This window comes from Pocillopora verrucosa, chromosome 6 (assembly GCF_036669915.1).
Source record: "Pocillopora verrucosa isolate sample1 chromosome 6, ASM3666991v2, whole genome shotgun sequence".
In the NCBI taxonomy this organism is placed as follows: Eukaryota; Metazoa; Cnidaria; class Anthozoa; order Scleractinia; family Pocilloporidae; genus Pocillopora; species Pocillopora verrucosa.
In genome coordinates, this window is record NC_089317.1 from 13,259,954 (window position 1) to 13,269,106 (window position 9,153).

At 38.0% G+C, this 9,153-nt stretch overlaps 1 protein-coding gene and 1 pseudogene across 1 annotated transcript in view; one reads left to right on the top strand and one right to left on the bottom strand.

Annotated features, from left to right (window-relative positions):
- Positions 1–9,153, top strand: part of LOC131785389 (uncharacterized) — a 74,876-nt gene that overhangs the window by 27,027 nt on the left and 38,696 nt on the right. The window lies entirely within an intron of this gene.
- LOC136281677 (uncharacterized) lies at positions 7,054–8,469 on the bottom strand (annotated as a pseudogene).

Here is a 9,153-nt window from a genome sequence, read left to right on the forward strand (position 1 = left end):
TTGGGATCATTTCCTCTATTCTATTTCGAGCATCCAATCATCAAATTCTTATCAAAAAGAATTATACTGAATTTCTTTTAAAGCTTTCAGATCTGAAATCAGAGTTCACACTAACCCTTGGTTATCTTAACCCAGCTTTGAACAACCCAGCCCAGTCCGGAAGTTGGAGAGGGGGGGAACAATTGACGAAGTCTGGAACTTGGGGACGATGCTCTCACAACTTGCAAGGCGATCAACACGCATGCTAGTCAGCGGTATCTTTAAACAGCCTGGGATCCTTGCTGTTGTTCCTTATGTTTTGAGCAAATTTTTCGAAGATAGAGAATGTTTTCTTCTTCAGATGAAGTGTATGATGTCAGGATCATTTACAATTATATTCTATTGAGCGTGACTTATAATTGCCGTTTGGAAAATTGAGCCTTAATAACTTTCATGCGTTAAAATACAAACAATTTTCTCTTCATCTATGTGACCTAAACATTACAGGAAAGGAGGCAGGTCAAAGTAAAAACATGAATTAAAAAAGGAGGGCCCCCATTAATTTCAGTCCAAATTAAAGGAGGATCCTTGCCTTTCCAGATTCTAGCCCTTTAAAACTCCCGTATCTTGAAACCAATTCCGTATATCAAAGTTTGGTTTAGGTATAAGCATTGATAAGAAATACCATGCATTAATGAAAGCTTGTGGTAACTTCCACAGCGAAATTATATAATCACAAAATTCCAGACAAAGGAAGTCAGGTTATTGACTCACCTGCTTCAACTTTGAGGGATTAACGTACAGAGAAATAGATATGGCAAACAGTTACAATTAATACAAAGTTGAAAGTTTTAAAGCCAAAAGATATACATTACAGTCATTACATCCTATGCATCCTAGCAAAGAAAGGGTCAATTACCACCATACCTTCTCCCTAACCTTAATGCTTACAGGAAATCATTAATTTTTGTCCAAGGTGGTACTGTACTTACAATAGTTCTACCAACACAATAACATTTTTCTAAAGTTATCGCATTGCATATGACTGAACAGGTCATGTGGAAAGTTCCTGCGTGGGGACTGACATTTCAATTACCCCAGCAAACTGTAATCGTCAGAACTGCAAATGAAATGATCACCAACTAAAAAAGCTCTCGATTGTTAAACAAATTCTCCTTGTTAGCACCTTAGGAAATGTAGAGACAGTATGGAGAATACGCATACTGATGTTGGGTTATAAAGGATTAAGTGTGATTTTTTTGATGATGTGTACTTTTTCTTATGGTCATCTAATTTTAGTATCTTTTACTAGCTGATATATGAGAAGAATCAATTCCACACTGGCAATTTGACACATTGCAAGCAAACCCTACAACTGATTACATTTTATTTGATCAAAAACATGAAGGGTCATTTTCAATAGGTTTCCTGGAAAAACCGGATCAAGGATCACCGGATCACCAGATCAAAGATCAAAGATCACCGGATCAAGGATCAAGGATCAATTTAAAATGAAAAAAAATGAAACTAAAATGAAATAAATTAATAGGCAGGAGTGATGGCTCATCCACGTGACTCATTTAAGATCTCCCGTATGCTAAAGAGAAAATAAGAGAAAATACTAAATACTGAAAAAGCCACACCACTTCGTGGAAGTGTCAATTTTCGCCTACCGACTATTAGGACTGCTACAGAGCAGGTTTACTTGTGCACATGCTATATTCACATGAAATTCCTAGATTATCCTGAGTGTCGGTATGAGATTGCGTCTCTGACTTCCGGTGCACTTTCAAAACACGAAGCCGTTTTTGGCGACTGCTGGAGTGACCAGCAAATTTTCAGCTGCTTTAACTTCATCTCTTCAAATTTTTACTGACGTCATATCCTTAAAGGAAAAGCAGATGGAATGCATCTGAAGAATCACTTGCTTAGAAGAAGACGTTTTAGTCGTTTTTCCGATGGGATTTGACAAGAGACATGATTAGGAAAGTGATAAAATTGTATCGCCCCACTGAGTTGTTGTTGTGAGTCCCCTGGAGTATACATGGAAGCAGCAAGTCGAAAATCTCAAGAACACACACTGTAGAATTGAATCAGTTCTTAGTCTTACGTGATTTTTATTTAAAGGAAGTACCGGACGACTAACGAGGAAGAATTGTTTTTTCTTTTTTTTTTTGGTCACCAGTAAGCACAGCAGGCAGAAAATTTAGTCCCACACTTTTGATCACTTCCGACAAAGTAAAGGACCTTGACGTTTGCCGATTCTCTGTTTCTCGAAAGCTTCAACAGGGGAACCGCACCAACGGTTAAACATAGTGTGCAAAAGCAGAAGTGCTTAAAAAAAACGTAATGTTTTTAAACTACCTTTTCGCGAACAGATGAAATATCCAGCTCAATTTCAAAGAGAAAATTTGGGAATTATTTATAAGATTAACTAATGCCTGGGTGAAAATTTTTTAGTGCAGAAGAAAGTTTTGTGTGAATGACAAAAAAAGAAGTTCTCTTTTCATTTCTATAGTGAAAGTATAAAATTACAGACGTTTGCATTGTCTATGCAATAAAAATCCCAGGAAACTACATTGGAATCAAGAAAAGAAAGTTTGTTATCTAACTTGCCTTCAAGCGTTCTTGGGGGTAGCGTGAAAGTCGGTGGACGAGGGAAGGGCTAAAAAACAACGCCTTTCTGTCGGCAGAGAGAGATCTTGACTGACTCACGTAGATGAGCCATCACTCATGCCCATTAATTTATTTAATTTATTTGATTCATTTTGAACTGATCCTTGATCCTTGATCCTTGATCCTTGATCCTTGATCCTTGATCCTTGATCCTTGATCCTTGATCCTTGATCCTTGATCCTTGATCCTTGATCCTTGATCCTTGATCCTTGATCCTTGATCCTTGATCCTTGATCCTTGATCCTTGATCCTTGATCCTTGATCCTTGATCCTTGATCCTTGATCCTTGATCCTTGATCCTTGATCCTTGATCCTTGATCCTTAGTCCGGTGATCCTTGATCCGGTGATCCAGTGATCTTTGATCTAGTTTTTCCAGGAAACCTTTTCAATAGATCTATTGTATCCGGCGTTTCTCCTACTGAGTGGAAATCCACAAAAGTAATTCCTTTATTTAAAAAGGGAGAACGTTCTGATTTAAATAATTACCACCCAATTTCTATAATTCCTGTTGTGGCTGAGGTCTTTTAGAGAATCGTATACAATCAATTTTACGAATATTCAACTGAAAATAATCTAATTTCCTGTAATCAGTCAGGGTTTCGTTCCCCTCACTCAACTGCTATCGCCTTACCCGAAGCCACAGATAATCGGGCTTTTAATATCGATAATTCGATATTAAAAGCCCGATTCGGTGATTTTTCTCGATCTGAAGAAAGCTTTTGACACCTTGATCACTCTACATTGCTATCTAAATTAAAAGCCTACGGTGTCAAAAGCAACTTGGGAATTGTGAAGGCAAATTAGCTGTTCCACTCCCCCGCACCAATTTTCTAAAAAACAGTTTCAGCTATAATGGTGCGATGATGTGGAACAGCTTACCTACCAATCTGTGGCAAGCACAAACTATTGCTAGTTTTAAATCTGGCTGCTAGCAAATAAGTTAATTAATCACACAGTATTCATAGAAAGCAGGCACTTCATCATTGTTTTTTTTTTGCTGTTATTAGATTTAATTAGTAGTAGATTAGTATCTTAATAATGTAATTAATGCAATTTAGTAATTACTTTAAGTCCTGATGTTTTACCCGTGTATAAATAAGGTTAAATAAATAAATAATAAATAAATTCATACCTCTCGCTTGACTTCGTCCATGACGGCACCACACAAGATCAGTCGTGTTTGCCTATTTTTATTATGGTTTGCTTCACATTTTATTTTTCTGCACTCCAAATTAGTCTTACACTCTTTTGAATCACTTTTTTTCAAGAATAGGTCTACATTTCCTTTTTTTTCATTTGGTCTTTATAGTGTATTAACGGATTTAACACAAACAGTAAACAACACCTTTGAAAGAAATCCAACACGTTGTTTTAATTATTAACATCGCAACATGCACACTCCGATATTCAAACAAGGGGGGTGGGGAGGGTAGACTTAAACATTCACAAACACTACAGTCTTGTACCTCTAGCTGGTAGGATCTTAAGAGGCTTCAAAAATACTACTGGATAGAGGTACAGCTTGCATATTTAGTCGACTTCGCACAATATTTACTGTGGTTTGCTCCAAATTTTACTTTTCTGCACTCCAAATTAGTTGAACACTTCTTTGAATCATTTTTGAAAATTCAGTTAAAGAAAGCAATCCTGCCATGCAATCATCGTTTATGAAACAGAAGCAGAAAACACGGTCATTATTACTCCTTGGAAAGCAGAAAGGTGAAATGGTAGACAATCGGGACAGTAAATCTCTCATTGTAAAATAGGAAAACTGAGTGCTGTACTGGATAGAGGCCCAGCGTAAAGTAAGCATCAGTTCCCGTTTTTTATACAATTGCATAAATATTGCCAAGGCAGCAACAAGAAAAAATTACAATGTTGACAACAAACTCTGAATTACAGTTCTACGATCACTGGCACAAGTTACAAATGTGTGCCTGCTACCAGTCAGGAAAAACCCTCCTTTTATCTGACGAGGAAACCTGAACCTTCCTGAATGCAGAGTCAGACACTGACCATAAACCTCCAGGGAGGGAGGTTGAACTAAAGTACATAAATACAAACTGCAGAAAAATTATGCACCACCTACAATCACATTGAAATATATGCAAAGAAAATTGGTGTAAATTAAAAGAAATGTATTGTGGGATACAAACAAATCAGCAGCGATGTCAGCTTAGAGGGATTTGGCCCAGTAAAAGCCCGCCATCTTATTCCCACATGTACATGACCTATAAAAAAGTTTGAACTGTGAAAACTATAATTTGCTGTTATTCTTAGAACTGCAGCAAAAAACACTATGTGTTTGTCACCTTAGCATTTTTTCTTCGTTGCTTATCAACTGCATGCCCACACACGCTTTTCAGTGATAATAAAAGGAACTCCTATTTGCGTGACTTTAATTCAGCTTCATACGCACGCGTGATTGATATCGGTGCCATCGAGTCACGCTTGTTCGACACTTTCGCAAGTTTCACGCACAGTTTACGCTGAATGGAACGTTTCTCCGAAAGGATAGTTTCTATAATTTGTGCAAATGTCCCAAATTTATGGGTTAGATCGAGTTTTCTTCCATAAATTGTACCATCCGCCATATTGTTTAGGCAATTTTGCCGACAACAGTCGGGGTGTTTCCAAACCGAAGACCGAAGACTTGGAAATCCATTAAATGAAATGTGCTGAAACGCTTTTTTCGACACCAAAACAGTGAAATCGACCAGGTCCTCGTTTTGTAGTTTTACCCACCTCAAACTACAAAACGAAGACCTTCGCCAAAACGCTCTATTTGACGCTAAAACATTGAAATCGGTGGGGTCTCCGTATGGTAGTTTTGCCCACCTCAAACTACAAAATGAAGACCCTCGCTAAACGCTTTACTTGACGTTAAAACATTGAATTTGATGGGGGTCTTCCTCTTGTAGTTTTACCCGCCTCAAACTAAAAAACGATGACCCTCGCTGAAACGTTTATTTGACGCTGAAACATTAAAATCAGTGGGGTCTTCGTTTTGAAGTTTTACCCGCCTCTAAAATGCCGGTGTCCATTTTGTAGAAATCGCCGCCTAAAACTACTAAACGAGTACGAAACAACTAGTTTCAGTTAAAGGGCTCTTGCAATACATAGGCCCGACGGTTGACATCAGAAAATTCTAATCTGGTTGTTGTTTTACTGCAAAATCTCTATTAAAACCCACCTCGCTGTTAACCCCCCCCCTCTAATAAGCCCCCCGTGTGGAAGTCGTTTTTTCTGTAATAAGGCCCCCCCTTTCTATTAACCCCCCCCCCCCCCACCCACCCCGTTTGGGGACATGAGATGTTGTAATTAGTCCAACTTATTCCATATTACAAAATCCACTTCATGCGGCCCATTTGATTTTTTTTTAAACAAGTATACTTTCAAATACATAATAATGTTGGCTGCTCCATATTAAATAATTCGTTCCATTTAAAGTTTCACCGCAGTTGTTTGAGTTTGTACAAAACCATTTTAAGACGGAAACGGTGTTTTAAGATTTGAAATAAGCGCCCCCTCTCTATTAAGGCCTGAAATTAATTAAGCTCCCCTAGGGGTTTAGTAGAGCGTTTACTGTAATTCATCTTTAAAGCGTTATTGACTGGTAGTAGTGATACACAACCATAATGTCGCACTTGGCAGCTGTCATTTAACAGTTTTATTTACCAACAGCAATGGAATAAGAAGTTAGCCATTGCAATGTGCCAGTTCTGTATTGGAAGAGTCTACCTAAATATAGCTTTTGAATTCAGACATTAATTTTCAGAGTTGTAAAAACCTTGAGCGACAGAGTTTATTGTTCGACAATTATTGTCGTAACAACTAATACAAAGTAGCGGTAAACATAAACGCGTGCCTGGATAACTCTGATGTACCTTTATGGAATAGAACAGGTTATCCTAACAGTTAGGATGTTATCTTGGTCAGTTTATTTTCCGCTGTACACTAATTCTGAGTGTACATTTTGACAAACAATCCTTTCACCGATTTGTTGCTTGGTATGTGAAAATCCACTTCCATCCACTTATGCTCGCGATCAAGCCATATAACACGATTATGCTCCATCGTTACCGGCTCAAGGTTAAGTTGGAAGCTAATGAAATAACTCAAATTCCATAAGTATATGTCATCTTACGGTTAACGCCCCGGGCCGGCCGGCCGGCACGAACATTAACTAGCTCAGTATAAAAGCAAGAAAAACCGGGAAGCTGAAAACAAGGAACAACTCTTACGTTTAACTTTCGTGATAACAAGTTTAACCTATGAGGAATTCACTGCATGGGGTTGCTACATGTAGTGACAGTTAAACAAAACTCAAACAGCGATAGTTAATTCTACAACTAAATATGCAAGCAGTCATTTTCCCATAATTCAATTTACATACATACATACATACATAACTTTATTTGATAACGCAGGTTAAAATTTGCGCAACTTTACAGCTGATGTGGACCTGCCTAAACTAATTAGTCTATAATTATATAAAATACAGATATGATAAAATTTATAAGTTGAATAAATCAAGTAAACCATAAAGTTTTAGTAATAGTGAAAATTTGGTTTCATGTTTTGTATAACATTACCTCCCTTTTCAAAATTAATATTCATAACAGTTTGCTTGGATTGTTTTAAGTTATATTTAAAAATAGATAAATTTGGAGAATCTTTAACATTATCGGGAAGTGCATTCCATGCTACTGCAGATCTATGAGCAAAGGACCTACGACCCAATTCGGTTTTGGGCCTATTAAGTACAACATTCAGGGATTTCCTTAGGTTATAACTGTTAGAGTTCTTGGTCACCAAACAATTAATTTCCCGCAACCCTAAATTATAATAAGCATTATATGTAATAGTTAAGATACGTAGCTTATAAAAATACTCTAAAGGCATCCAGCCAACCTTAGAAAGTACATCATTATCCCCAAAACTATTTGGTATCTTATGAATTAGCCTGGCAGCCCTGATGTGAATCATTTCTAGATCTTTAAGCTTGGATCCAGACCCCCAAATTGCAATTCCATATAGAACACTTGGTATAACTATCCTATAGTAAAAAGTCTCCAAGATAGATGTACATAGGAAATTTATACGTCTCAACATTTTAACTTTGGCATTAAATGCAGATCTAGCCAATGCAACATGCTGAGACCAAGAGAGTTTATCATCAATTGTAACCCCAAGGCAATTGGTGGAGGACACATACCGAATGGTGTCCATACCCCACTTCAGCTGTTTCAAAGGACCTATGAAGGGGGTAGTACTTAAGACCATTGCCTCGGATTTACCTTCATGTAGAATCAATCTGTTACTAAGACACCAGGAATTAACCTGGTCCAAAACAGCCTGTAACCCTGTTGTTATTTCATCAACAGTATTCCCTACTACATATATTGTTGTGTCGTCAGCGTACATATAGACTTCTCCACTGGTAATAGATTCAGGGAGGTCATTAACATAAGATGCAAACAATCTTGGTCCTAGTAAGGATCCCTGAGGGACCCCAGCTCTAATGGGGATTCTATCAGATCTAGACCCACTTACACTAGTCCCTTGTACACGGTTGGAGAGATAGTCATTGATCCATTTCCACATATCACCTGCCAAGCCAACAGCCTTGAGTTTCTCAGTAAGAATACTGTGGTTGACACAATCAAAAGCTTTGCGGAAATCAATGAATAAGACTCCAACCTTATGGCCTCTATCCAGGGCACTCCCCCAGGACTCAGTGAGATGAAGGAGGAGGCTCTCCGTTGAATAGCCCCTCCTAAATCCCCATTGTCTATCTGTGAGAATGCCATTGGATTTAACTATCCAATTTAACTATCAATACGAAGTTTACATGCTCTCGAAAGTAATATGCGTATGTATAACTGGTTGAAAAAACTCGAGCCATTTTCTCATCCAATTAGAAGCAAGACCAAAACACTGGTTACATGCGCTAATTTTTCTGCGTTTGGCGCCGTTTGCATGTAATTACTTCAAATTGTGATGGGTCCACTTGGCTGCCTTCGTTCATGATTTTAGGACTCAATTTAAAACTATTGTAGGGCAATTGAGGCACAAGTACTAAAAACGTCCGTTCACAAACAGGAACGTAGTCTCACGTTTTATTCGAATGTCAGCCCAAACTCGCTTGTGAGATACTTCTTGTGTGAATTTCGAAGGCTATATTTAACATCATTAGGAATTTCCACGAAGTCAACCGAAATAAAAGGAAATCTGTTGGTTAGACACTTCTTTCTCGTATGGTAGTATCTCACAGTCTCTTGACGTGAAGGTCGGCAATTTCTACAAAATGGACACCGGCATTTTAGAGAGGGTCTTCGTTTTGTAGTTTCAGGCGAATAAACCTACAAAACGAAGACCCCGTTGATTTCAATGTTTTAGCGTCAAATAAAACGTTTCAGCGAGGGTCTTCATTTTTCAGTTTGAGGCGGGTTAAACTACAAAACGAAGACCCCATCGAATTCAGTGTTTTAGCG